The sequence below is a fragment of the Meriones unguiculatus genome, chromosome 2 (assembly GCF_030254825.1).
Source record: "Meriones unguiculatus strain TT.TT164.6M chromosome 2, Bangor_MerUng_6.1, whole genome shotgun sequence".
NCBI classification, from domain to species: Eukaryota; Metazoa; Chordata; class Mammalia; order Rodentia; family Muridae; genus Meriones; species Meriones unguiculatus.
The window spans coordinates 138,431,047-138,457,609 of NC_083350.1; the positions used below are offsets into that span (position 1 = coordinate 138,431,047).

Sequence of the window (26,563 nt, forward strand, 5' to 3'; positions counted from 1 at the left end):
TTCTTCAGCTTTTGTTCCACCTGGGCCCCACAACCACACTCAGTTGCTGTCCCACAAGCCAGTCACCTCTGGAAACACCATCATGGTCACACCAGAGACATGTGTTGGCAGTCTCTAGGCATCTCTAAGTCTAATCAAGTTGTCAGTCGAGATGATTATTCATCACATGGGGTTAAGGAGTTCTTTCAGCAGTACATACACTAAAACTAGAAAGACAGAGATTAGAATGGTCCCTGTACAAGGATGACACACAAATTTGTGAAGCATTATGTGTGTTTGTGTGTGTGTGTGTGTGTGTGTGTGTATGCCTTTTAAACTTTGTAGAACAGAACAAAAGGAGGGCAGGGTTAGGACTGGGAGGCAAGGATATTCCTGGAAAGTGGTAGAGTAAGGGGAGAAGGGAAACTATTCAAGGCTTGGGAAGACAGGACCAGGCCTGGTTCCTTTAACTGGGGAGTAGGGTTTCTTCCTAGAACAGTTGGCTAGATGCAGAAAAAAGGCCAAGGCTTAATGGGAGGTGCTGCACAGCTGACACTGTGGGTCTGGACCTTGAGGCACAGCTGGGGAGCTTCAGAACCTGCCACTTTTCTTCCCTCACCGGCTGCTGACTGGGTCTGGGCACCAGCTGTGAAGAGGGAAGGGCTCTGCTGCCTGGACTGAGCCCGCTGCTCCATGCTTCTAGTCTCCTACAAAGACCTGAGCTAGCAAGACCTTCACTCTCCAGAACTGGGCATCCCTTAAGAACATAAGGAATGGGCACTCATGCCACATCTCTGATAAAGATGATGATGTTCAGTTTGTGTGCCCATTTCTAGGCTCGCTTCTTGCCAGAACCTCATTTCACTTTCCTCTCTCCTTACAGGCAGCAAAATGCAGATGCTTACAAAGCCACATTGCTGGGTGAAAGTCAAACCAGACAGCCCTTTAAGAGGATAGAAAAATGTTTAATAAAGTGTAAATATTAGCTAATATTATCAACAATACTCTTCCAAGTTAAAAAGTAAACCATACAACTGCTCGAGTTTCCCATGACGGACTCTGAACAAGAACTTGTGAAAACAAGCTGTCTGCAAAGCCTGACGGACTGATTGGTTTCAGTGTTGTGGAGAAGTTGGAATGCTGCAGATCCAGAACTAATTACAATTATCTTGGACTATCTTTAGCCCCCGAAATAGCCATTCCTTGTACACCTGCGTGTCTGGCCTAACATCCTGTGACTAACAGAAAGAAATATCTTGGAATGTATGAACAGACTCGTAGTTTTCAGCATTCAAAGGGCTGAGGATGTGATAGCATCTGCGGCCCAAAGCAGAGTTCTTCCTACTATGCTACTATGCTATGACCCACCAAAGAATTTGAAAAGAATCTTGATTTATGGCTTTCTTCTTTTTTCTGTTACTATAAACACTTCATAGAGCTGCTTCCACTTTGAAACACAGAATCTGTGTTCCCAAACCATGGTCATTCACATCTGTTCTCTTTGGTCCCCTTTGAGGTGAGATCTGTGTTTTCGCATTGTCAAGAGGCTCTTCACTGTGCCCGTGTCAGGATTTCATAAAATGTTCTTGGCCCTCATGATGTCTGTGAGGTACATGTATCCCCAGTTGGTACAAGAGTCACCAGAAATCCAGACAGCTCAACCCCTAAGGCACTGCCAGGCAGTAGTACACCAGAGGCTTCTACCCTAGGCTTTTTCTCTACATTCTTTCTCTATACTGACATCCACCTGCTCTTCCACAGTGGGGCTTAGGGAGCTTTTACTGCTTCATTAACACATGCTGGGGTGCGGGGGGAGAGGGGCTCCATGACTTTCACACTAAGACAGGACAAATAACAGAGCCAGAGCTATGGGTTCAAAGTCAAGGACAGGTGCGGTTCTTAACCACAGCTGCTGATGCATGAAGCACACATACCATTTGTCAGGGAGAACTAGGTCATGAGGCAGCCCACAGATCCCCTCACTCCTAGAAAGAGAGGTCAGAGCTGGAAAGCATTTGTAACTTTCTGTCTTCCTTCTAGCATTATAGGGTGAAAAAGTCTACACAGAGCACATAAGCTAAGCAGGCTCAGTCATCAGCAACAGGGGAACCCCACTGTCAAGAACAACAACACAGAACCCCCTACACTCTGGAAGCCTGTGCAGGCACTGACAGAAGCTCATCTCCAAGCCGAGCCTTATTGCTACCTCTATCTTATACAAGAGGAATGATGTGGAGAGGCTAAGCACAATAAGACAGTGTACACAGTGAGATGGTAGAACTGCCGTAAATCAGTCCCCACAAACCCGTAGAGTCCTCGCTCTGGACTGTTTAGTCTTACTTTTGTTTGCTTAAACCAATAGTCAACCCTCTTTTACTTGGCCAACAAGATCATAACAGAACACAGTTAAACCTGTAGAGTTCTGGAAAGGCCCAACACCAGCCTGCTGGCCTGCCATTTACAAAACATGTGTCTATGAAATGGGCTCATGTCTTTGGGCCTAAGCAAAGCATTCCATTTGCAGCTCTTTCATGATCTGCTTTATCTACTAAGACACACCTACACTTCAGATTATTAACGAAGATGTCAAAGCAGCATCTTGATTCCCCCAAAACCATTCCACCAGCCCATGTCTGTGGGTGTCCAGGCCTAGGGAACCCAAGAACTCTGAGGCAGGAATTCATATTCTCAACAGAACTTCCAACTGTGATGAAACTGCCGACAGAACAGAGATGAAAACATCAACCTCCTGACCCTTAACAGAAAGTTTCAAATTGAGAAAATCAAGCCACCGTAGACTGGACTTGTGGAAGCATCTGGAAGGCTGGGCTCTGGACAAGTGCTTCAGTCCCTCATGCAAACTGAGCTTTCTGAGAAGCCATGCATGAGTATAGCATATACCAGACTTGCAGTTATCAGGAGTCAGGCGGGTAGAGCAGAAACAGGGAGAGGGCAAATCCTGGTAGCCCCTTAGAATGCCTGGGTTCCAGCTTAGAGCAATTCTGGGAGCCAGCCTCATGATCCACTCTGCTCCCAGAATCATGCTGGCGTTCCCAAGGCACATGGGCACTACCTTCTGGCTTACAGGGAGCTTCTGGTGCACTAATATAGGCACTCCTTTCCCACCCCAAGACCTCCAACACCAATTCCACCTCTGTAAAATCAAAATATCATGTAAACCAGAAAAGCAGATGAGTGTGAAGAAATGACGACGGTTCCGGTTAGGGCTCTTGATGGGATAAACACCATGACCAAAGCAACTCAGGGAGGAAAGGGTTGATCACAGCTTACAGTTTATCACCAGGGAAGTCGGCAGGAACTCAAGGCAGGAACTGAAGCAGAGGCCATGGAGGGGTGCAGCTTACTGGCTTGCTCTCCAAGGCTGGCTAAGTTTGTTTTCTTTTATACCCCAGGACCAGCAGCCCAGAGATGGTGCCACCCACACTAAGTTGGGCCCTCCCACATCAATCTCTAGTTAAGAAAGTGCACCACGGGCTTGCCCACAGGCCAATCTAGCAGGGGCATTTTCTCAACTAAGTTTTCTTCTTCACAAACGACTTGAGCTTCTGACAAGTTGACATAAAGCCAACCAGCACCACACCTTACAATGTTCTCTTGACACAGGCACATGCAATATAAAACACAAGCCTTTTCACAGTCTCAGAGGGCAAGAGCTTTTGAACTTACCTTTGGTCAGCCCCCCCCCCCTTTTTTTTCTGGTGCTGAGTGAGAAGCAGGACTAGAGTTTGAATCTCTAGAACCCACGTAAATAATGGGTGGCATGGCAGACAGCCTGCAACTCCAGCAGTATAAAGTGGAGATAGGACCCCAGAGCAAACTGGATAGCTACACTAGCCACAATGGGGAGCACGACTAGTGAGTCAAGTGTAAAGATCACTCCTGGCATCAGCCTACGGCCTTCACATGCATGCAAACATATATGACCACTTGTCATTCCATATGTGTGCCTCCATACATGTAAACATGCATAGACACACATGTATACTATATGCACACTCATGCAAACAGAAAAATAAAAAGTCTCACATTGGAACCCAGGCCCTGGAGATGCTGGGCGAGTGCTCTACCATTGGGCTCTAGTTACAGCTCTGTATTTGTTTGAGATATGCTATATGGCCCAGGCTGGCCTTGCATTTGTTTATTCTTCCTCCTCTTTATTATTTATAACCTCTGCCTATCTAGTTGCTGAGGTTATAGGCATGTGCTCCACACTTTGTCTGCTGTAACACCACGTCATTGTGATTTATAACTACTTCATTTTGAGATGGAGATCCTTCCCAAGATCCTCCCCCAACATTTTTTTTCCAAGACAGGGTTTCTCTATGTAGCCTTGGCTGTCCTGGACTTGCTTTGTAGACCAGGATGGCCTCGAACTCACAGAGATCCACCTGCCTCTGTCTCCCTGAGTGCTGGAATTATAGGCATGCACCACTGTGCCTGGCTAAGATCCTTCTGTCTTAGCCTCCAGAGCTTCTGGGGTTACAAGTATCAGCAACATACTGGTCGGTTTTAATACTCTCTCTACAATTACTTAATTTTGAGCTAGAGTACTACCTGAGATCTCTCCTATAGCCTTCCCAGGTGCTGAGATTACAGGCATGTGCCCACTACAGTCAACTAGTTTTGCCCATCCTGATATATATTATACTGAAGAACACTGATTTTTAGCCTGCCACCAAACGGGTTACTGTGTTCTACTGTTGTGCCACAAGGCCTTCCCCATGAGCTCACCACTTTCAAATCTGTGCAACTGCTCCCTGCACACATATATACAGTAAGAGAAACAACTAAAGCCAACAGTTTAGGGGACAGTAGAGATTTCCCAGCAGCTTTGCCTAAAGAGAAAACTGCTCCAGTATTCCCTTTGGCAGAACAGTTCATGCCAAAATATGTGGATTTTCTTTTTAAACATCTATATTGTGGGTGCATGTGCACACATACACACACTCAAGCACATGTCACAGCATTTGTGTGGTGGTCAGAGGACAATATGCAAAAGTGGGCTCTCTCCTTCTACCATTGCCTTCTGGAGACTGAACTCAGGTTGTCTGGCCTCTCAACCCACCTTCTTTCTGAGCCATCTCTCGGGTCCAAATCTGATTGTTCAATGCAGGCCCAGTTTTCTTTTTAACGCTGTGCTGGCCTAATAAAACATTTCTGTTGGCTGGATACGGCTCATGTTCCCCCAGTCACACCACCATGTAGTCACCATGTAGGTGTGGTGAAAGAGTTTGGACTATCCAGGTAGCACCTAGATGTACAGCTGGTGCACAGTGAAGACTCTGGAACACTGCGTGGCACCGAAGAGAGGCTGAGAATAATGCAGCCCTCACTTCTCAGAGAGAAGTTTTATGCTCAGCACTATTATAACTACTATAACTGGCAGCTACACTCTACTTTTGATAAAAGACACCAAGACTTACAGAGTAATTAATTAAATGCTGGACACCATGCCCCTTTGCTTTGTTTGGCTCAGACGCCACTTGACTCTGCACATAAGTGTTACTCACTCCAGCAGTAGCTATTTATCTAACCCAGCTCCTTCCCTTCAAGACTGAAGACATCCAGAGACAGGGCAGCCTCATATGACAGACTATCCTCAATATAAAGGCAATGTCTCTGTGGGGCGGAGGCTCCTCTGGGATCAGCAGTAATTACCCTGTAGAACCAGACCGCTCCCGTAAAGTGACAAGAGTGGTAACAACTTCTTTGGACCACCTTAACCGAAATTAAGGCACTGGTCAACCACAGCACACCTTGATCAGGACTGCTTAATTGTGCATGCACACCTCTTGGCCCCTGCCCCAATTCCTTCTACATTTAAACCTAAGGTTCATGTTTCCCTCAAGATGAACTTGGGGCCACTGGACTCCTTTGTTTCTCTTCCCAATATGTTTGTTTAATCCGCTTTCTCTGTTGTTTTTCATTACTTGCTTTTTCATAATTGTAATACTGGAATGTGGGGTGGGGAAGGCAGGGTAAACCTAGCTTGTTGGACTGCTGAGCCCAGGCTTCTGCCCTAAAACTCCAGTCACACTACTTTACCAGTTACAGGCCATCAAGCTAACTAGTAAGTTTTCTAAGCATGATTCCCTTCTGCAAAATGGGCTGTGATACTCGGTGTAAGACAGATTTATGAGAGTTAAAGAAGTCTGTGAGAGAGATGGTTAGGTGGATTGGTGGGTAACGCATGAAGATGCAAGTTCAGATTCCTGTAATACCTGTAAAAAGTCAGGTGTGGTGCAGCGTGTCTATAACCCCAGTGCCAAGAGGCACTGAATTGGGGAAGTTCAGTAGGCATATGGGCTTTCTAGAAGGTAAGCTGGTATTTTGCCAGGTCTGTACTGTGATGCACCCCCAGAACTGCCCCTTTTTCCTGTGCTGCTGTATCTCTCTAAAGTCTGGCATGGTGTGAACCCTCACTTTCTGGGCATTTACTTACTCCGATTTATCAATCCTCCTACAGCATCTTTACAAAGATGCACTGCTGTTCAGATGAATTAATTCCTGATTATAGAATTCCTGATTTGATTCAAACATTTTAGAAGTTAAATAATGAATAGAAAGCTATAGGAAATACTTCTGTGGACCTCCAGATGCCTCAATAGGAGACAGGTTTGAGACAGATCTGAGGCTTCAGATAAGCTTTCACTCTTAAAGATGGCACCACAAATCCTGGTATGCACCATAAAAATAGGTAAGTTGGTTTGTACTTCCCACGAACCCAAAATATAATGGGGCTACTAAGAAATGCCTAAATTAAGTACAAACCTTAATGTCAAAATATACAAACTGGGGGCTGGAGAGATGGCTCAGAGGTTAAAAACACTCGCTGTTCTTCCAAAGGTCCTGGGTTCAATTCCCAGCAACCGCATGGTGGCTCATAACTACCTATAGTAAGATCTGGTATGCAGGCAGAATGTTGTATAAAACTTAAATACAAACTGTTTTGTTGTAATTCTTACACCTTGTCATATTATGGCATAAAATACTGTCATTCTAAATTTACTTTGTATCTTGGTATGAAAGACAGATAAAATTATTGTCCTAAACTCACTATAAACTAAGAGCTGGGGCTGGAGAGCTGGCTCAGAAGTTAAGAACACTCACTGTTCTTTCAAGAGTCCAGAGTTCAATTCCCAGAAACCACATGGTGGCTCATAACCATCCATAGTAACATCTGGTGTGCAGGCAGAATGTTGTATAAAAAATAAATAAATCTTTAAAAAAAAAACAAACAAAATTAAGAGCTGGAAAATGTGCAGCCAGGTCAGTCCTAATTGAAAAGACATATATTTTGTTGTAACCTCTTGGACCCTGTTAACCTTTAAGCTTTGTCATTCTAAATCTAAGAACTCATGTAATGGATTCATAGATAAGAAATGCTTAGTTTTAATGGAAAAAAAAAAGTAACCTGTTGCATTTTTTAATCCATCTGTTTTTGTGACTGCCTTTTGACTATGAGGTAATTCCTTTTAGATGTAGAAAGCTTTGTCTCAGAACTATAAAACCATGACCAGACAATAAACGTTGGTGGAAGCCTGCTTCATCTATGAGTTGTAAATACCTAAATATGTATATAGATAATGTGTTTGCATGTAAATGTGTTCGTCTGTTTCTATACATATGTTATATGAATGTATGTCAATTATCTATCTGTCTGTAGGGAGCTCCTTTTGTATATGCGTGAATATATGTATGTACAGGTCTGTATGTCTGATCATTTTATGTGTACATATGGGCTGATACTATGGAAACGGCCATAGCAGCTGATCAGGAAAGGTTTTCCCTGAGGGCAGCGTGAACTTGCTGCAGTTTCTGCAGAGGAGATGCCAACTGAAATCAGCTCTGTCACATATGAAAGCTTGTGGGAATCTGTTGGTTTATTGGGTCTCTAGCCTTTACCAGCACTCTGAGCTTGGCTTCTCAGCCCCAAGCAATTAGCTCTGATTGTGTTGGCCTAAGCTAAAGAGTGGCTTTGGCCGCAGGGAGACCAGAAGCCTCAGGCGGCTTAGTTGGTAAAGCACCAGACTTTTAAGTCTGGAGGTGTAGGGCTCAAACGCAAGCATAACTACTTCTGAGTTTCTCAGTCTGTCCGGCCCCCTCATAGACCCTGCACCCACCTAATTCAGTGTTTCTTCCCTGAATCATGTCAAAACTGGAGTTTGACATCTCTGGATATAAACACCCCAGTGCTGAAGCTGAAGTTGGGGCAGAAACAGGTGGACCCTGGGGGCTTTCGAGCTTGCTAGCCTGGCTGAAATGGTGAGCTTCAAGTTCAATAAGATCATCTCTCAAAAAACAAGGTGGAAAATAACAAAGGAAGGTGCCTGACATCAACCTTTGGCCTCCAGAGTCACATGAGCAGGTGAGCATGCCGGTGTATATACACATGATCATCCCACCTCCATAGCAACATATGTGAAGTCAGGCAATATGATTCATGCCTGTAATCCTAGCACTCAGCAGGCCGAGGAAGGAGGGTTATGCATAAGCTTGAGGCTAGCTTGCGCTATACAGTGAATTCCCAGGCTACAGAGCAAAATCCTGTCCAAAAACTAAAAAGTGTATAATGAATAAAAAGTGTATAATAATAAAAAAATTACTAATATAGACTCTTAAATTTTTCTTCTTCCACACTTACAAAAAATATGCCTTAAGAGGCTGAGAACTTAGCTCCACTGGTAGAGTTCTTGCCTGCCATGAGGACCCTATGGGTTGGATCCCCAGAACTGTGTAAAACCAGGAGCAGGAACCACAGCAGGAGGTGGAGCAAGTGTGGCAGCAGCACAAGGCCATCCCAGGTCCATGCAGAGTTTGAGGCTAGCCTGGTTACACGGACCTTCCTCAGAGAAACAACAGAGAAGAGCTGGCTCAGAGCTTAAAAGTGCTTGCTGCTCTTGCAGAGGACCCAAGTTTAGTTCTCATATCCTTGTTTTGTAGCTCACAATCATCTGTAATTCCAGCTCCAGAAGATCCAACACCCTCTTGTGACCCCTTGAGGCACCCGTACACATATCACTCACACACACACACACACACACAAATAAAAATAAATCTATAAAACAAAAAGAAAAAAAATTACTTGAAGCCAACTTTTGGCTCCCTTAGACCTTTACTGAAAGCCAAAACACCTCTCCATCACACTCACAGGAGGGCAGCGGTAAGACAGCTCTGAGTCATGTGTTAAAGCATGGAGATGTAAATGCTGCTGACTTGCCTGCCATCCCTCTCCTCTCTTTTCTAGGCCATCAAGGGAGCAATTTGCCTTTCTAATGGTTTTCTCCCCTTTAGACACAAATCCGGGTAAAGATAGTATCACATTTGTGGTAATTCTTTATAATGGCTTTTAGCACTTTTCTTTATCAGAAAAGAGGAAGCATCCGGCCACCTAGCCTCAACACTTACTTACAAATTTGGCAGAGTTCTCGCTCTACAACATCTTATCTTAGAGGACTAGGGAGAACAGTAAGTTGGAAAAGCTATGTAACTGATTTCATGTTAGAAAGACACTTGAGTCCCCAGGCTATCTGAGTGCTGTTATATCTGCTGTTATCTTCTTCTAAGACATTAGTGTGAGCTGGGCCAGGTGGAACAGGCCTGTAATCCCAGCACTTGGGGAGGCAGAGGCAGGTGAATCTATGAGTTTGAGGCCAGCCTGATCTACAAAGTGAGTCTAGGTCAGCCAAGGCTACACAGAGAAACCCTCTCTCAAAAAACCAAAACAACAAAATAGCATGCTTAACAGGCTTTAAGGATCCTGAACTTGATCTCCAAAGAAAAGATACACAAGGCTCCTCTGAATTGGTCAATGGAGTTCCATAGATCCCCCAACAGTACCAGCTATTGCCAAGGCTATTGAATACCCTTTGAAACTGACGTAAGATCTACTGTTGAAAACACTACATGCCTGAATCATAGAACATGGGGAAATCTAGCTGGTACTCAACTGGAAACTTCACCTCAACTGGCTAGCTTTCATAACACTGGAAAGTATTATGCATACACCCAGAAGTTCAAGCTCACCCAACTATGAATCCTGAAAACTACAATCATAAATGGTCTGACTAGCTATGCCCACTGACACAACAGTGGCACAAATGCTTTGGGAGTAACCAACCAATTTCTCGACATAATGCTTTTAAGATATATCTATATTGTACACATTATTTAGTATTTTGTACTTTATCGATATTTTCCTCTGCATGAGTATAATTTGCTAATCCTGTTGATAGAACTGTGAGAAAAAAAAAAAGGCTACTTTCTATATAACAAGGAAATAAGACTATTGACAAAGCATTCCAAAAGACCAGAAATGGGTAAGGATGTTACCTCACCAAATCACTGCATCTCTTCTCTTTAAAAAATGGGGACCATTTAAGGGCCCATTTTTATCACAAGGTAACAGGGGACAGAGACAATAAGGAGACCTGTGGCAGAGGTCTCCTTCCCCATAGGAAAGAATTAGTTAGCTTATGGTTAATGTCCATGTGTTCTCACCTTTATATCCTAGCCTTCCATAAACTGAGGTGGCCACAAGCAGTGGGAGTAAAAAAAAAATCAAACATGCCTCCCACCTCATTTTGGCAAAACTGTAAGTGAATTTGTCAATTTTGGTTTCTAATTCTTGGAAACTAAGGTAGTGAAGTGCCTGGCAACCACTGCATATTTCTTTTATTCATACAATGAAAACTGAACCACATACCAAACAATTCTACTGAGATACTCTGAACATAATTCCCAGAAGGAAAACAACAAAAAAACCCACCATAAATGTATATGGTTTCACTGATTAGAACTCTGTGACTGTGGAGAGCTAGAATGTTGTAGATCTAGAACCAGACCATTTTGGGCCATCCTTAGTCCCCTTAATAACCACTCCCTGCCCACTTCTGTCTGACCGAACATCCTGTGACTCTCAAGTAAAACCCTTTGGAATATATTCAATTAGTAGACCACTAGTTTCTACTACAAGAGCTAAGGGTGTATCAGACAGCATCTGGGACCTGTAGTTTGCTTTCCCGTTTGCTGTGATAGCCTACCTGATATTTCCATCAATGTGTATGACTGTGTGTGCGCATGTGTGTATTGGTTTTTCGAGGCAGTGTTTCTCTGCATAACAAAAACCTGGCTGTCCTGAGACAAGGCTGGCCTCAAACTCAAAGATCCACCTGTCTCTGCCTCCTGAGTGCTGGGCTCAAAGGCGTGGGCTACCACTGCCAGCTCCTCAATGTATATTTTTAAGTGGCTTAATTTATGACTTTCTTTTGTTCTCTGACTATAAAACTAATCATGAACATCATTCGCATTAGGATGTGTTATTTGGGCCAAATGAATCTGTGTTCCTAGGCCATATTCATTTATATTTGACAAAAAAAAAAAAAAAAAAACTCTCTCATAGTTCCTTTTGAGGTGATTTGTCTAGCACTTCAGCAATCAATTGTCACAGGCAGAGTTTGTGTGCTGCCTTTCTTTAAATCAAAGGAACATTAAGTTCAGTTACAGTGAAGTTACAAGGATGTAGGTTTATCTTCCAGGAGTCTATCCTCTTTCTGTATTTACCACACTTCAACCTTTTCCTCTTGGAATCTACACTTTCACAACCTGCCAGTCAAGCATGGCAGAACACATTAAGAATTATAGGACAAAATATTAAGAAAAATTAAGTTAGATGAACATAAGTATCTCTCACACAGATAAGAAATGAATGGTATGGGACCACGCCATTGTAAAGATCCACCTGTGTCAGTTCTTTGCTGGATATTTGTTTTATGATCCCGGAAGCAATTAAGTACATCCCCAGCCATCTTACACTGGCTTCATCATTACATAAACTTTTGACATACAGAATGTTCCAGAAGTGTATATGATCCCAAGTAGACCACATGTATGTTCATTACTCTGGTCTCTTTTGGGGGGTTGAGGGGTCTTTGAGACCCAACCAGGCCCTAGAGTATGCCAGGCAAATGCTCTATTGCTGAGCTGCACCGGAAGCCCCAGCCTGTTTTTCTGCTGACTGTAACTTAGAAGGGATTTGAGCCGTTGCAAAAAAATGCTAACACATTTGATACAAACCGCCTGACTAGAGGCAGCCTAACCCCCAGGTTTGCTAACGGGTGTGTGTGTGTGTGTGTGTGTGTGTGTGCTCAAAAAAGCTGAGCCAGCACTCACCTGCATCAACTTGATCCACTTAACACCTGTGCCTTCGTGTATATGTGTGTGTGTGTGTGTGTGTGACAGAAAAAGGCAGAGACTGTGATCTTTTATGAACCATCTGATGAGGCAGTATTCACATCCAATTTATGAAAAATGATATATATGAAAGGTTTTGAAACTATAATCACCTGTGGTGCTGACCTTCCCTTCTGGGGGAAAAAAAGGCAGTGCTGCAACCTTGAAAGGGAAATATCCAGCATATGCCTGACATCCATCTTTGGCTCTTAACCTCTCTGCACTCCAGCACTGTCAAACTAAAGCAAATCCTTGTAAAAGATCAGTTTTTAAATAACGTAATTATGGAGCCGGCCAGATGGCTCAAGGCTCTTGCCACTAAGCCAGAACACCTGAGTTGCAACCACACATGACAGCCAGACTATTCCCGAAAGTTGTCCTCTGACCTCCATGTGCACAAGGGAGTCGGGATAGACCTACAGAGACACACAGACACACACAGGGAGGCGGCGGTTAAATTTTTTAAATGTACTTATGACAGCCTTTCTGTAACTAAAAAGATTTCCTCAAATTCCAGGGCGCTCCGAAACCAGGACACTGTCAAGCTCCACTCGTCGTTTCGCTCCGCTAAGACTCTCATTTTACCTTGAGGATTTCCCGTCCCTGCAATTCACAACCGACGCCAACCCCGGTACCTTTGAAAACCCGATTCCCAAGGAAACGTCAGGCACGGGGCACGCCAGTGTGTGCCCAAGTTAAGTGTACGGCACACGCAGAACCACCTTTCGAGTGTCCCCCGTTCCCGCGGGTCTTCCCTACGTCTGCGATCCGAGCAGCAACGCCCTGAAGTCAGATCAGCTGCACAAGCCGCAGACGAGGAGGGCGCGTTTCCGTCCTCTTCCAGGGGGCCGGGTGGGTGCGGTGTGGGCGGCCGCGGTGGGGCCGGGGGCGAGGCGTGGGGCTGCGGCGGCTCGGCCACTGCTGGCTCCAGCCCCGCTCCCCGGCCGCCGCGCTCGGGGACCGCGCGCCCCGCACGGCTCAGTCACTGTCACCCGGGGCGCCCCGGCGCGTGCGGGCAGGTCGGCGGGGAGCGCCGCACACCCACCTCCTCACCCGCTCTGCACCGCCGCGGGAGGGACCGGACGCCCGCCGTCCGCCGCCGACCCCGCTCCGCTTCTCCGGAGTCGCAGCGCTCCGCGGCGTCACCCCGAGTTCTAGGAAGGGAAGCCTCCCTGTGACGTCACAGGCCGGGGCCCTCCGTGAGCCGCGCGCTCACCTCAGCCCGCGGCACTCCCCGGCGCCCGCGAAGCCCCAGCCGCTCGGGGCCGCCCGCCCACGTGACCGCCCGGGGGCGGGGCCGCGCTCCGGGACCTCCGCTCGCCCCGCCCACCCCAGGTGAGCCCCCTCAAGGGGCGGGGCCTCGCCGTGCTCACCTCCAGCTCACTCCGCCCACCCCACCCCGTCCGGTCCTTAGTCACTTCGATAGAATTCCGGGTGCTCCTCTCTTCTTTCGGCCCAGCCAGGCCCGGAACAGACGCCCATCTGGCTCATACTGGAAAAAACAGGCTCTGGCTTCCAGTAGCTTGCAAGCGCACACTTCCCAACTGACGGTGCCTAGGGCGCCCCCTGCCGGTGGGGCGACGAGGGGCGACGAGAGGCGACCGAAGCTGCCACCCTGGCCAGGGGGAAAAAACGGAGTTGGCAGAAGGCTGCGCGGGTTGCGGGGTGCAGGAGATTCCCGCAGGGGTTCCTGGAGCCACGCCTTGAGAACCCATGCCCGGCCTGAGGTGCTCCCCACATGCGTTGTGTCACACCTCCTGCTGTGTAGCCAGTTTCTCAAGTTTACCTTTCGGCAGTTGTCTCCAGATGAGAGTGTTCCCAAAGTGACAAGAATTGAGCCTTGCTTGAGAGTAGCAATTGCCTTATCCACTGTTTTAAAATAAAAATCTGCAATAACATACATGGCATTTCTTTCTTTTCCTGGCTAGTGTTTATTCAGCAAATGTTTGCTGAGAACCTATGACTTGTTGGTCATTAAAACAGGGCTGGAAAGATGGCTCAGCGGATAAGAGCACTGTCTCCTCCTCCAGAAGTCCTAATTTCCATTCCCAGCAACCACATGGTGGCTTACAACCATCTATACTGACTGGAATCTGATGCCCTCTTCAGGTAGAACACTCATACATAAAATAAATAAATAAGATCTTTTAAAAAAAAAAAAACATTTAAAATATGGTACACTTTTCTCTCACTCTCCAAGCAGATCCGTGAGCAGAATTGTAATCTAGGCCTTTTGACCTCTCAGTCGGACTAACTGACCTTGCCAGGAACTCAGAAATGGCCTGGCAGGGTAGTAAAAGCCCCTCAGGTGTTAAGTGTGGGCCGTAATGGGAATTGGGGTCATGTCCACCTCCCAGCTCAGAAGAGAAGTCCTGAAAGAAAGGAGAGATGAATGCAATCAAGTGCTTCAGCCCAGAGCGTCCCCTGGGCAGAGAGAAGGTAGAGCACCAGAAGTGCCTGGGGTGATCCCTTTTGCAGAGGGAGAACAGGAAGTGTGCAGTCAGATCACTGGCTGCACACTGAAAAATAACAGCTATTATCTGTGGATTGTGTCCGTCAAACAGGACTGGCCACACACCTCTCTGAGCTAGGCGTACAACCTCACACACTAGGTTTAACAGAGCCGGCAGTGCAAGTCATCTGTGGAGAGATGCTGAGAGAAGCAGGCCAGACACCCCAAAGGTCACCCAAAAGTCACCAGGAACTAGTGAACCCCACCCCAAGGACAGCAGGAACTAGGCCATAGGTCACCATTTCCAGAAACAAGGTCATCAGATTGCCTACCCAAGGAACAGCCTGAGGATAACCACAAGAGTGAGAAGGTGGGGCATCTGTGCTGGGCAGTCCACCTACCTAACATGCCTGAGGTCTGTAGATAGCTCGCTCAATGTTATGTTAGTTAGCCAGTCACTTTGTGACAAGCTTGCCCTTGCTGAATGTCACCCAATCGTATAACTGCAAAGCCAGAAATTCCGGGTCCTTCCTCAAATACCAATAAAAACCCTACCATGCAGCTGCTCAGGGCTCTCCTCTGTGATCCACTGCATTGGTGACGGTGGAGAAACTGAGCTTAAGCCCGAATAAAGCTCTTTGCTCTTGCATACGTGTCCGGCTCCTGGTGGTCTTTGGGGACCTTAAGATCTGGGCATAACAGTGCTTTGCAGCAGAGGGCTGGAAGAAGTCGATCCTAGGAGCCACAATTTACAGTGCCTTTCTCAGTGGTCCAGGAGGCTGAACTGGTCTTCAAAAGCTCCTAGCATTGCCAAGTATCCCCACATGCCCACTCTCTCCCTCTGTCCCCAAATTTATTATCAATAGCTGTACTCAGAATTTCCCATCTAGAGGTGTTAGAATGATTACATACCAGACTCCTTCCTGGGGGTATCCTGTCTGGGGGTGCTGGTGGTGAGATTATAGCTTACCTATTACTTCCCAGTTTCTCCCCTTCTGTAACGACGGAACTGAAGGTGGATCCAAGGCCTCTTTTGCCTCCCTTTTGAAAAAATTCACCCAAAAGGGTACTGTGATGGTTACTCATCCTTGCCAATTTGACTGCATTTAGAGCCACCATGGAAACACACCTCTGAGTGGGTCTAGGAGAACATTTTCAGAGAAACTTCAGGAAAGTGGGAGGACCCACCTTGAATGTAGGTGTTGGGTTTCAGACCCAGGACAAGCAGCTGACGTGCCTATTTAACATATCAAAGCAGGCCTTGCCTCCAAGTTCTCCCAGTATTCTTCAGTCTGTACCTGTTGCAGGGTGTGGCTGACACACCCCACCCTCTGTTCTGAACTTTCCATCCAGGAGATGGGCTTCCCCTTCCCCAGAGACTGTTCCCTATAAAATCCTGACATTTTTGTTCTCTCTCTCCTTCTTCTCCTTCTCCTCCTTCTCCACCTCCTCCCCTCCCTCTTCCTCTCTCTCTCTTTTTTTTTTAATTACTTCAATTTACGTCTTGGTCATAGGCCTCCTCTCCTCTATGTCTCAGAATGGGAAGCACCCTTACCCAGACACCCCAGCTCATCTATTCACATGAGGCCTGATAGGGAAGCCCCATCGGAGGAAGTCAAAAAGCATGCAACACAGTCTGTGTCAGAGATAGCTCCCACTCCCCTTGAGAGGTCCAAAGTTTAAAAATTAGAATTTTAAGGCAGCATGGCTGAGGTCCCTGGTACAAGTTTAGACAAAGGTGCCATGCCTTGAGAGATACTGTTGCTTGGCAACCAGACCAGATGGCTGGCAGTCTCCCACCCAGATAGCCCCTATCTCTGCTTTTAAGAAAAACCTTGAGATGTATTAATCACTCCCCTTCCCTAACTGTAGCCTAATCATCGCGTAACAGGACATCCCAGACATTGTTCATGAGTAGATATCCTCCAGGGCCGTTATGGCCTTGGTCCCTAAAATAAATCAAGGATTGGAAATTACCTGCTTTTGGTTTTCCCTTTAAAAACCCATAAAGCTGGCAGCTGCATTCCTTTCCTGCTAAGTCAGGGAGTTTTGCTGCCCGAGCTCCAGCTTGTATATACAATAAACCCTTGTGTATTTGCATCATAGTCAGTTCCTGGTGGTCTGTGGGGTCTTGTGAACTAGGCACAACACCCTAACTAGTGGGCCCACATGAAGCCTAAGATGTCCACCAGACTTATCTTCTTGGGGTCTATACATTGTAGTATGTCTATTTATCTTCTTGGGGTCTATACATTGTAGTATGTCTATCCTGTAGTATATGACTAAAATCAGATTATAAGTGAGTATATACCATGTGTGTCTTTCTGGGTCTGGATTACTCAGGATGATCTTTTCTATTTCCATCCATTTGCCTGCAAATTTTATGATTTCCTTGTTCTTAATGGCTGAGTAGTATTCCATTGTGTAAATGTACCAGTTTCTTTATCCAATCTTCGGTTGAGGAACATCTGGGTTGTTTTCAGTTTCTGGCTATTATGAATAAAGCCGCTATGAACATGGCTGAGCAAGTGTTTTTGTTATATGGTGGGAGGGTGGGGAGTGGTGAGGAGATGAACGCTGGGGCTGCAGCTGGTGGAATGGTGCTGCCTAGGTGCACACCATGTTTTCCTTGTTCAGTTTACTCTTCTGGCAACACTAGAAGTGTGTTTCCGTGGTCGTCCTAGATCTAGTCAGGTTGTTGATGAAAATTAACCACAAAGCGCTCACAACTTAACACCTCCTTCCCTTTCCCCAGATGGCAGTTTGGGACAGAAACTTCTATTTTGTTTTCTCAAAGCTGGTCTTGACTAAACCTGCTTCATTTACTAGCATCTGTCTCCAGTTTGTCAGCAGAGCGAGTAAAGCAAGAGAAAACCACCCAGGTTCTGTTTGAGAAGGAAGTCAATTTAATTTTTGGCTGTGGTGTTGTTGTCTCTCCTCTATGTAATACTGACTTAAGGGAGTGCTGAGGAGATGAATGAAGACACTGCAAAGAGACTTCTATCCATCCCACAGTTGTTTTTATCAGGTTTGTTATGCTTTGTGTTCCATGGCGATGTTCAAAGCCAATGATTTGTGTTCAAAGCCAATGATCATACTGGGAAGTTAATATGTGAACTTTGAAGACAAGTTAACCCAGTCCCTCACCTCCACCACAACAAACCACAATTATCTCTTACTTAAGTTAAACTATATTCCCCCACATTAGGTAGTCTTACCCTTAGTTCGATGATTGGAACAATGCTCTCATTTCTTCTGTGTGTTTGTTTACCTTTTAGAGAAAAGACTATTGTACTGTCAAGGCAACCAGCAGATGTAATATCCAGGCCTCTCTCCTCATTGTTTTTGGCTTGAGTTATCAAAATAACTCATCACTGTTGCATAAACCTACACTTAACTTACTAAATTTAGGCAATTATTTCAGCTATTAAGTATCTATCTCCAGATGATGTTTGATAAAATGTAAGAAGATGTTCTCTCTTAACTGTTCTCATTATGGAATTTTTAAATGTGCAAAATAAATAGAGGGTTAAGACCCATGCTCCCCATTCCAGTTTCAGCAGTTAACTCACCACCTGGTTAATTTCGGTTTCATGCAACCCACTTCCTCTCTAGCCAATCCTGCTAAAGATTGCAGCATGTGACTCAAGACTTTTCAGGTGCCAAGTATTTGTCAAGCATTTCCTGAGACTAGTTTGTGGGGACATTTTCCAGGAAATGACACTTGTATTTACAAAAAGCTGCATTTTGGGGAATGGGGGAAAATGGAGATGATTATGGTAAGTGAAATAAGGTAGACACAGAAAGACAGATAATCATATTGTCTCAGTTGTTAAAGGGCTTGCAGGAATAAGCATGATGACCTGAGCCTGAACCTCAGAATGTGTGTTTAAAAAAGCTGGGCATAGTGGCACACACTTCAAATGCCAGTGCTGAGAAGGTGGAGACAAGGGGATTTCTGATGTTCTTGTTATGTCCAGATCTTAAGGTCCCCAAAGACCACCAGGAGCCTGACCACATATGCAAGAGCAAAGAGCTTTATTCGGACTTAAGCTCCACTGTCACTAACACAGTGGATCAGAGGAGAGCCTGGAACAGCTGAATGGCAGGATTTTTATTTGGAGTTTGAGCAAGAACCCAAAATTTCCAGCTTAGCAGTTACACTATTGGATGACATTCAGCAAGGACAAGCTTGTTACAGAGTGATTGGCTAACATAACTGACCCTGAATGAGCTATCTATAGACCTCAGGAATGTTAGGTCTGTGGGCTGCCCAGCACAGATGCCCCACTCTGAGATGAGATGCCGTCCCACTCTTGTGGTTATCCTCAGGCTGATCCTTAGGTAGGGAATTTTAAGGTCTTGTTTCTGGGACTGATGACTTTTGGAGGAGGGGGTCAGGCCTGGTCCTTTCACTCTCTAGCCAGACAGTCTAGCTTGCTGTGTGCGTTTCAGGTCAGTGAGACACCCTGTTTCAAAACACAAAGCAAATGGTGCCTATGGAATGACAGCTGATATTGAACCCAGGCCTCCAAATGTTTACAGACACACATGCATGCACACATGCATACATACGGAAACATTTGCACGGGTACATACACGCACACACAGACACAGACACACACACACATACACACATGACAAGAAAGTAAAAGTGGGACTGTCTGGGTAGAGGAAAGGGAACAGTAGAAAGAGTCAATAGGAAGAAAGTAGATAATGCATATGTGTGCAAATACCATTGTAGATGATATTTGCTAATTATAATTTAAATAAAATAAGAATGCAAGTAAGCTGCATTTGTCCTTGGAGTGGAGGGTAGTGAGGGCAGAAGTGGTGGTGAATTCCAGAGAGCCTTTGGGTGAGGGTAGAGTGGCCTCTTCTGCTTTAACAGCCACTTGGGGAAGAATGACAGTCCTGGTCTTGGTGAAGAGCAGAGTTTGAACCTTGGATGTAATCATTCTGTGTGAGCAGCATTCCGCATGTTTGTTGACTGTCCCCACAGAGTCAGACACAATGTTTGAGGCCCCTTGGTAGGATGTCAGCAAAGGTCTGTAGTTAGGGTTCTCTAAAGGAACAGAACTGATAGAAGATGGAATGAATATGTGGAATTAGAGCGGTGTGCAGACTGTGCTGTACCCAGATCTCGAAACCCCAAAAGACCACCAGAAGTCGAGTCCGTTGCAAAACAAGCTAGAGCCCAGGTCACAGCAACCTTCCTGGTGAAGAGGAGGAATGTGACCCCTTGATCTAGGGGAACAAGGTTTTTAAAGGGCAAAACTGAAAGTAGAGGATTACATGCCTTGGTGTTACATGATTGTAGGGAAATTGACTTTTGAAATGATTGGTTTATGTTAGGCGCCAAGACCATAAATGGTTCTGGCCTGACCACCTGGGCTGGTTTCCTAGCAACTGTATCTCTAGAGGGCAGAAAAAGAATGCAGTAAGGCCAGTTCCTCCCTGCAGGTGGCTGGAACATGTCTCCACTTGGCTGGCCTTTGTTAGGCTTGTGCTCCAAAGCCCAAACCAATACTCAAAAAAAATTTTTTTTCAATTCTTTTGTCTTTCAATGGTTGTCTGAGTAGTTCAACAGTGGATGATTATTAGTTAGGGGTCTCTAGAGTTACAGAACTTATAGAATGAGTATCTATCTATCTATCTATCTATCTATCTATCTATCTACATAGGATTTATTAGAATGATTTTCGGGCTGTGGTCCAGCTAATCCAACAATGGCTGCCTATGGATAGAAGGTCTAAGAACCTGGTCGGTCGTTGTCAGCTAGTCTTCAGCGTATGGCAGAATCACAAAGAAGTAGGCTCTAATGCCAGTGAAGGAATGAACTTGCTGCTGGGGCAAGAAGGAGCAGGCAAAGAGCAAAAGCCTCCTTCTTCCATGTCCTCAGATAGGCCTCCTATATAGCAGAAGGCGTGGCCCAGATTAGAGGTGGATTTTCCCATATCTAAAGATCTGGATTGACGGTGTGTTTTCACACATTTCCCATTTCAAATTAAGAAAAAATGCTTCACAAGTGTGCCCTCCATTGTGGGGGATTAGTTAACTCCAGATGTAGTCAAGTTTGGAACAGGAACCCAGACTTTAGCACAACTGACTCCATGACAGAAGTGCCATTCAGGCCATGAAACTCAGCAAAAGACAGCACCACCTGCCGAAAATAAAAGCAAAGGCCTGATTCGAAAAGTCCATAGTTCTGGGAAAGTTTCTAAATGTACTAACCTTGCTTTTTAGCTTCTGTAGTTCCGTTTCTAGCTTATTGTTCTTATTAATTGAAATATGTCAACCCAGGACATGGTTTTTGTGCTTATAAAAGCTCATCCTGAGGAAGACCCATTGCAACACTGGAACCCTGGACACACAGTGTAGTTGCAGGCCAGTTAAGATGTTCTATTAGCTTAAGCCCAGGTCTGAGAAGTCTTCTCTGGTGAATACTCCGCAGAACTTCTGAAGTCCCACCACTCTGGCATCCGAGTGAGACATCACTAGGCTGCTCTCTCTGAGCAGGTGTGTGAGTGTGTGGTGGCTACCCCTGGTTGTTTTTACTCCCCACATCACCTCCTCTCTATCTCTGTGTGTGTATATGTGTGTCTGTCTATGTGCTCCTGTCAGTTTTGTTTCCCTGTGTTGATCAGTGACTTTTTCTGGTGTGAGACCTTTCCACCACCCGGCTTAAGGCCTGTGCCCCATCCTGTTAGGGACCTAGAACCTTTCGCTCCTGCTGGGCTACCCAGGGAAGCGGGGATACAACCACCTGTCCTACTCTGAGAACAGGGCCACTTGCTTATTTTGTTGCTTGACTCCTGCTCACAATCAGGCCTGGTCCCTGCATGGAGGTGGGGAGGGACTGGGCCTCTCATCCAGGGCCTCCTGACATGTAAGCAGAGTGCACACCAGGAGGGGGAAAGAGTTGTCCCAAATGAGCATGAGCATTCATTCCATCTGCTCTGTGGCTGCTCTGAGAAGCCTCAGAGAAAGGGAAAAGTTCCCCTAGGCAGAGCTGAAGGAAAAAAGAAAATTCCACTTCTTTCTCTTTCTTGATTTGTGTCCTCTTATTAACTAGTAATCTATAAACCTGGAAAACTCGAAACTCACCATTCCCTGAAAAAGGGTAGAAAAACTGCAGACTGGGCAGAACAAATTTCCCCTTCTGTCCAACACTGACCAAGAAGGCTTCTGTTAAGATATTAGTAGGGCCCTTTCTGGCACCCACCCTAGCTCCCAAATAATTGACACAGAGACCTACTAAATTGTTATAAGTTATAGATATGCTACCCTGGCTATGTGTCCAGGGTAGCATGCTCCCAGCCATGTGCCCTTTGACTTGGCCTTTCTTTCCTGCCTTGGCCCTGCTGTGACCCTCTCTCCTCACGGCGAACTCCTCCGGTGCGGCTTCTTCCTCTCTCCTCCTCTTCCTTCTCTCCTATCTCTTTCTATTTGAGACCCCCAGACTGGGAATCCAACCCCCGCCTGCTCTTTCCTCTGGCCCAGTCATTGCCTCATAAGCTTCTTTATTAACCAATCAGAGATAATTGGGGAGCAAATTTTACACAACATTGATACAAGAGATTCTTCATAGAAATGACAATGCTCACAGAAATCAGCATGCGAATGCCCAAGACCATCCCACAACAGACTTTAAATATTTTTCATTAGGTCCTTCTTAGAACGATTAAAGACAGCTGCTAAAAATATTGCCTTTGTCACCGGTCAGCCCCAAATATTAAAAAAAAAAAAAAAAAAAAGTTAAAAGAGCTAAAAAAAATTAATTTAAAAGTAAAAATTAATTTAAAGTTATCAGCAGGCCCCAGTTGCTGGAGGTAGCTCGAAGGTGTTTAACAACGAGAACTGATTGGGACAAGATCTTTTGCATAAACTGAAAGCTACTGTCATCTTCTCAGATGATGAGACACCATTGGACTTACAGGTACTCAGAAAAATGTAACACTGCGGTATCATCACAGGCTTTTGGAATGCCCAAGTTCTCACGGCCATTTGGTACTAGCAATGTCATTTAAAAAAAAGAGCTAATTGTAACACTGGCCCTGAGTGTTCTAGGTGCTCTTGAGAGAGAAACAGAACCTTTGATATCAAGGTTTCTCTAGAAGCAAACAGTGCCTGGAACTGGCCAATCAGACCAGAATGCACACCAGAATGCCCGGACTCAGAACTCGCCCAGATCCAGGGCTTTGAGTGGGCCTACTCCCAAATCAGTCCCATCTAAGAACTGCTGTAGTGCCTAAAAGGGGCCTGTCCTGCAGACCCAAAGCTGCAGGATCTCCATGACACAGGGCGACAACAGGGTATCTAAGAGGAGCCCCGGTGAAGACCAGTATTGACAGTGGAGCAGAAACCAGACCAATGACTTGTTTCAACGAACATTTGTAAGTAAAGATGTGTGAACAAAAGGGTATACTGTGTGACACTGTGACACACCGCAGCTTCCACGATGAGATTTTTTTTTTGTTTGTTTTACTTTCATTTTTATTTTCTTGGGGGCTGTTGTAAGGGCAGAGCATGGAAGTGAAGAGAATGGGAGAGGAGTGGAAATGGGGTGCATGATGTGAAATTCACAAAGTATCAACACAGTTAAAAGATAAATAAAAACTAAAAAGAAAAAATATCTCAGCATTTCAGTAAGAAGGAATTAGTCATGCACGCATATTTGCGGTCATGTACACACGTACACAAACACACACACATACAAAAATGTTTTTAAGAGCTGGAGTATCAGGCCCAGACTTTGGGTAATTTTAAGAGCAGCCAGGTGGTCCAAGCTAAAGCTAAAATTACAGCATAGAAGCTGTTGTGTGGAGGACTCTGCCCCTTCCCACGCAAAGTACTTTCCAGACAGAGACGAGTGAGGCAGGACTCTATATCCAGGGATATCTGAATCCATACTGCTGCTAGTTCCTTCTGTAAAGAATGGATACACAGCAATTTCTTTTTAAGTAGAATGGATACACCGTGGCTACTGAGAATACACAAGGGATATTCCCCCACGTGCCAGATGCAATTTAAGTGATATCATTATTAAGTGTAACCACAATCTACAGTCATATCTGTGTTTCAAACATCTAAACACTAAGGTTGCCAAGCAGTTATATTTGCTAGGCGCAACTGTTTCACGTGAGCAGGTAAATGATTTATGCCCCAGGATGGAGCTCCTCAAAGCATTGGGCCCTCTCTGGGGCTCCCATCTGCAGTTTGCATCTTCTGGCCCTTTCTGTAAGCCTCAATTTCTGAAGCTTCTTTTGCTTCTACTGGTTCTGGGCAGCACCAGACCCTCATTTTAAGTTAGCTTTATTAAAGAACTTTCCACAGTAAGCCCTTCTACAAGAGCAGCACTCACGTGCTTTAGTCATGTGATTCCCTAAACTGCTTTACAACACTGTTGAAAACGGGTCTGAGGAGATGGCTCAGTTGGCAAAGCACCTGATACACAAGGACAAAGACTTGAATCTGGATCCCAGTCACCCACACAAAAAGCTGGTCATGGTGGTGTGTTCCTGCCCCAAGGTGGCCGTCCTCTGCAAAGACCAGAATGATAGGTCACTCAACTATGAACTGGAATGTCCAGGACCCTGAATCAAAACAAACCTTTGTCTCTATAAGTTAGTTGTGGTAGGTATGTTCTTATGCCATGCAAAGCTGATGCTAATAACTAATAGACTTGACTGTCACTTTCTTTGTGACATGCAAGGAGGATACCTTTCCTGTGCTTATTTGCCTATCTTTATTTCCTGTTTGCTGAGGTGAATAATTTTTTTTTTTTTACTGTCCAGTGTTAAGGGTTCCTTGTCTCTTTTGGATACAATAGCTGGCCCTTGGCAAATATTTTCTTCCATGCTGGGGGTTGGATTTTCATTCTCTCACAGTGGCATTCTGCAGAACAGTTTTTGGTGTGAATGAAACCCACTGTGACAGTTAATAACAACTGTTGACTTGAAAGAACCTAGGACACATGCTTCTGGCGTGCCTATGAGGGAGTTCCTAGACTAAACTGAGGTGGGGAGCATGCCCCCCACCCACGCTCTGTGGGTATGTACTGTCCCACAGGCTGGAGTCCTGGGAGGATGAAAAGAAGTGAGCTAAGCCCCAGCATTCATTTCTCTCTGCTTTCTGGCGGCAGGAGTGACAGGACCAGCCGACTCATGCTTCTGCTGCCACAACTCCCCACCATGGAGGCCTACACACTCTGTGAGCCAGGATAAACCCTTCCTTAACTCACTTTTGTCAGGTATTTTGTAACCCAAGGAAAAATGGAAGTAACTAAGACGTCCACCTTATCAAAACATTCTCTCGTGGATTGTGCCGTGGTATTGTACCTAAAAATGTATGCCATCTCTGAGGACCTCCCACTTCAGACAGTCAGAAGACTGCACTCACCTCTCTTCTGTTCATTTCCCTTGGCCTTGCTGCGATGAAACCTTTATTATCAATCTTTGCAGCCGGAGATTGTTGAATCAGAATAAAAGTATGCAACCCTTCACATTTTACTTAAAAACGTGCCCTTGCATCAGCCTCTTTGGGCATGCTAGGAGCTAACTGTGGTACAGACATTCCTGCTCCCAAATAAATGCATTAACCTTAGAACTCCCCTGTATGTGTGTTTATGTGACCCCTTCACAACAGCAAGCTCAGTGCCTGCTGTGTTGCGTCTGATTGTACTACCTGTCACCTTATCCTTGTCTTCTACATTTCTCGTCCAGCTCCTACCCTCAGGAGCTTCTCCTCTCAGGCTCTGGATGGCCATCTCCTCTGCCTGCTTTGAAATCGTGATGGTTCCTGAGATCAACCTTCGCTCGGGAGTCTTCTTTCTCCATCTGTTCTGCTTGTCAGTCTCACCCACCGTCATGATTTTATCTACCAACAGAGAGCTGAGTATAATGAGAATTTTGGTTTCTTTAAAAATAGAAATGTTATGCCAATATGTCTTTGTTTTAATCCCATGTGTGGGATATGGGGCTGCTTCACATTGACCACATCAGCTGACGGTGATTTGTCTTGTGCTCTGGAAGGAATGTGATTTTGCCAGCTGAAGATAGTTTATTGTTTAGAATTCTGGGGACTCGTGAGAGACCGGTGAGAAGGCCTGTGACAGCTGAGCTTGCCCTGCTGCTGCCCCTGTTTGCTCCTGCTGCTGTTTTCTGTATGGCTGGTTGCTAGTTAGAGATGTCCTGACAACAAAGATCAAACTTGCCCTAAGGAGCTCAACACCCCTAACCAGCAGGAAATAGCCTAATGAGATTGATGGCTCCTCTCCCTCTATCCTTTCTCTCCTACCTCATGTTGGGTGGTTGTAAGGGACAGGGGTGATGTAGGGAGGTAGGGGAAGAATCCAATAAAGTAGCCAAATCTCTGGTTACAGTTGAGAGAATGACTACAAAACACTGGAGCCAAGAGATTTTTTTTCCTCATCTGCCATTATTATGCCAATAGTTCACTGAATATTTTAATCCAGATATCACATTTCAAATAGTGTACAGTCAAAACAGAACTATCTTGATCCACCTTTCAAAGAAGGTGTTCTTCTAAATTCCCAATTTTCTTTTGGTTTTTCTAGTTGGTCCAGAAACCTGAAGACATTTCCCATTATATTATCATTCTGTCTCTCCATCATTGCATCCTTTATCTTCTTAGTCATCCCCACATCTATTCCACCTCAGTTCTTCACACCATCACCGTATCATGAGGCAATACACCATAGAGCTAGTTAGGGAGCAGAATGGCAGAGTCAAGGGACATTAAATATCTCTTACATAAAGGAATGATTTTGAATTAGATGTAATAAAATTGGTGGTTGATGTAATTGGGGACTGCGATTACACTGTTTCTAACTGGGTCAGTTATCATTTGAGAAGCTTT

At 45.3% G+C, this 26,563-nt stretch overlaps 1 protein-coding gene and 1 pseudogene across 14 annotated transcripts in view; one reads left to right on the plus strand and one right to left on the minus strand.

Moving 5' to 3' along the window:
• The window catches only part of Gpr160 (G protein-coupled receptor 160), a 46,108-nt gene extending 32,024 nt beyond the window's left edge, over window positions 1-14,084 (minus strand). For 4 of the 14 annotated variants that reach the window (XR_009590051.1, XR_009590050.1, XM_021631982.2 and 1 more), the window contains exon 1: window positions 13,277-13,441. The gene's annotated coding sequence lies outside the window, so the exon portion shown is untranslated. The other 10 variants (XM_060378171.1, XM_021631980.2, XM_060378173.1 and 7 more) reach the window with 6 other exon arrangements.
• Window positions 180-278, plus strand: LOC132652551 (U6 spliceosomal RNA; annotated as a pseudogene).
• Window positions 14,085-26,563: the final 12,479 nt, after the last annotated feature.